We start from the raw sequence: 3806 nt of genomic DNA on the forward strand, positions 1-3806 counted from the left end.
TGTTATTTTTTTAAATATATTGTTGATCATTTGTAACGTCTTAAATATTGTGGTGGGGAAATTATTTACCTATCTATTCCTCTTTCCTCCATTTTAAAATCATTGCTCATATTTGACATGTTTCTTTAAGTGTGACTCAAACATGCACAATCATGGATGCTGAGAGGTTTTAAGTGGTTTTATAGAGAACACTGAGAAGGTAACTGAATCAGCAAGGCCCCGGATGGGGAGTCTCTGAAGGGAGACGGTGAGCAGTAACAGATGAAGGGAGAGGCTTACTGTTCCAGAGGGCAGCAAGGAGGGACTGTACGGAATCTGCAGCGCAGGTGAGACGCTGATCTTGAAGGTACAGCGTTGTGGAGGCAGAAACCCAGCTGGAGAGAAACAGACCGAACCTTTCCTGAGGGCTGACACAAGAGGACAGTCTAGGAAATCCAGGCATCAGAAAAAAACTCATGAAAGGAAATGCGAGGAGGGACACAGAACAGATAAGGATCTCAAAGGTTAGATTCTGAACTAGAAAAGACAGTGGGTCTATTACCACAGCAGGTACGAAACTATCTGCCGTCCATCTCTTCTTCTTCTTTTGTGAAGTTTGCCAGTTGGCAAACAATTTGGAAGTGATTTATCGCCACCTACCAATTTGGATTGTCGAACAAAATGACAATATACTAAATAAATATGTAATTATTTATTTACTAAGGATATAAAACTATTTATTTATTGAATGCATAAAAAAATCCAAAAAAAAGCACATGCACAACCCTGTACCTGAACGTCCGCTCTTCACGTCTCCCACAATCACTATATAGAGCGGGGACTATATAGAGGGCTTTATAGCAAACTCAGTTAACTCACTGCTCTGACAGATGACCAATACTTTTTGCTCCCTGTTGGTCACGTTACTCCTCCTCCCCTGGCTAGCGACAGCCTATGGTGACAGTGGGCCGCTGTGAGAGCAAATCTGCCTCTTCTGAGGCCTTTCTTTTCTTCCCATACACTTCGCAGACACTTTTTCCCTTACGACCCAATTTCTAAGAACTGCAGTGGGAAAGTGAGCTTAAATGACTGAAACCTTAGCTCACCACTTATGTATATGATCCACCAGGAAATAAAAGATCATCCTCTGCACCTTTAAGCATTTAAGGCTGTACAGAAGGATTACCCATTTATTCACTTCCACCGCAGCATTGTTGCAGCCGCAGAGTAGGCATGTAGTCACGTCAGTCAAATTCAAAACTTCTCAACCCCCAGAGAATAACCATTGGTTAGGTGTTAATTGTAACTTCATCTAGCAAAGATAGTGAAAAAACCCTTGACAGAATCTGCTGAGGTTTTTGCTGCATCATAGCGCTTACAAGCTATGACTGCCTTCTCAGGCCTTTGCAGGGAGATCTAAAGTTCTGTTCGATCTAAAGCTGTTCCTCAGGCTTGAGGCAGCTTCTTCAGGTGAGATCGGTTGTACCCTTCATGTTAAAGTGCTGGAGCTGCTGCCTGAACTTGTACGGAGGAGAAGATTCAGGTTCTATATTTTCTTGTCTCCACCTGCAGCGCAGCCATCCTGATGTATAGCAGCTTAACAAACTTCATAGAAGCTATGACAGCGGCATCACCAGTTAGAAGGAATGGCCGGTGGGGGTACTTCCCAATACTGCAGTGAATAATTGAAAGAAAGTAATAATAGGAAAAGATTTTATGAAAATTAGGAATAAAAATTCTTTTACTCTGTTTCATCATCTGCTGGAGGACAATATTACACCAATATGTGAGTGTCATGCTACTTTCTGATGATAGAACTGTGGCCAGAAAAACAAAAACCACATCTTAAACATAAAAATTTGACCATGCAGTTCTGGACTGATTCAAACCGCCCATATACTAGCTAAAAACTTGTTTGACTGGGTGCTGCCGAGTGTTGAAATCATGCATGTTTAGAACTATCAGGGAAGCAAAATATATATGAAGCAAAGTCATAGAAGTCATAGATGATACAGCCAAATACAAACGGCTGCTTACCTCTGTTTATACTTTAAATTCAAAAACTCTTAGAACATAATAAAACTGGGAAATTATTAAAATACAAACACCATACAGTAGAAATCCAAACCTATTACCCGAGGATAATAACAGTGTGGTTAGATTCCACATTTGCAAAGAATAACCCAGTTTTATGTTTCATCAGATACAACTAACAAATAACCACTTTTTAAGCTATCGTTTGCACAGATTGATCAAACCTAAATTCGACTGATCAGTTTATTTTGGAAATGCAGTAGAATTAAACATTATTTGTTTTGAAAGTTTTTGGTCCTGATGTTTGTGATGTGTAAAAAATGTTAAAACTGTCAGTTTATTTGCTCTTGACTGTAAAGGAGCTGTTCTTTTGATAAGGATTTTACAATATTTCCTCTCTGCTTTATGTAAAACACATTTTAACCAAATCTTCAGTAAAATATGACCTCATGTTTTGAGCATGTTAATTATTTTATAACAGGGAAGAGGCAAGCAGCTCTACAAAGTCCCAGTTCCTGCTTCCCTCTTGGAAAGTGACAGCCATCAGATGGTGCCTTTCAACTGGGTAAGTTTTAAGGAATGTTTTCAAAAATATAAAAATTGCTATTTTCTATACAATGGATTATTTTTTTTAATCATTTGTTCAGGATGAATGATACATTAGGACACACTTGTGGTCATTTCTGGAAAAAAAAAAAAGTACAGAAGAACTTCTGTTAAGGCTGCCTAAAACTGTCATAATACATCGTATTTTGATGCAGTTTGATTTTACAGTTAAGTTTTGTTCCACATATTTCTTATATCCTAGAGGGTAGATTAATTTTTTTCTATGTTTCAGTGGTTGTCTTTGGTTTTCTTTCAAATAAAAAGCATGAGTTGTTTGATTCGTCTATCACTGCTGCTGGGTATGTGGCTACATATTTTATTCATTTATTATTTAATAACATTGCAAATTTATCTCACTGAAGAGTTATGGAACTGAAACAAATGCCATTTTAACATTTAATTGGCTGCTTCTGTTTTCTTAGCAAACATCTTAACAGTTTTTTCTTCATCGTCTGAGGTGTCTCTGGAATGCATGTCGACTCTAACTAACATAAAAGAGTTTTGGTTGGAATGTGAAAATAGCAACAGAAAATTCAGAGCTAATTGCTCTGAATCGCCTTCCATTGGGACTCGTAGATGCTGCAAGACTTATGGAAATTTTCAAGCTGGGTAACTATATGGATGGAGGGATGGATGGATGGAAATGATTATTGAAGATATAATGTTTTGATCTGTTTTAAAATCAAGAACATGTTGTTGTTTTTTTTTATTTATCTCAAACACCTCCAAGAGTCCAGTGTGCAATTGCAACTTTTACTTTACAAAGTGAAGACAGTGACTGCAAAATAACCCTCAGTAACTCTGGTAAGTACACAGTTTAAAAAAAAAACTCCAAGTGTCTCTCACTGGCTGGGGCACCAGACATTAGATCAAGAGTAACATAATGTTGTATAGTAAATATAAAGTATAAATATCAAATAAAATAACTAAATTCCCTCGGTAATTTATTTGTTTTGTAAATTTAAATATTCCCACTTCTGCACCAAAAGTTTACAAACCCATACTGAGGAAGCCCCCCCATAAATGATTATAAAATGGTTTGTTCCTGCCTCTTAGAGCACCTGATTTTCCTGGCATGGTGCAAGAGTCAAAGATGTGCCTGAAGTTAGGTACAACAGTGATAACCTTGACGCCTAGAAAACATTAAAAACCGGTTTACAAAAAAGCAGAGAGGAAATTCTGAAAAA

This window comes from Cyprinodon variegatus, unplaced genomic scaffold (assembly GCF_000732505.1).
Source record: "Cyprinodon variegatus isolate N-32 unplaced genomic scaffold, C_variegatus-1.0 Scaffold358, whole genome shotgun sequence".
Classification (NCBI taxonomy): Eukaryota; Metazoa; Chordata; class Actinopteri; order Cyprinodontiformes; family Cyprinodontidae; genus Cyprinodon; species Cyprinodon variegatus.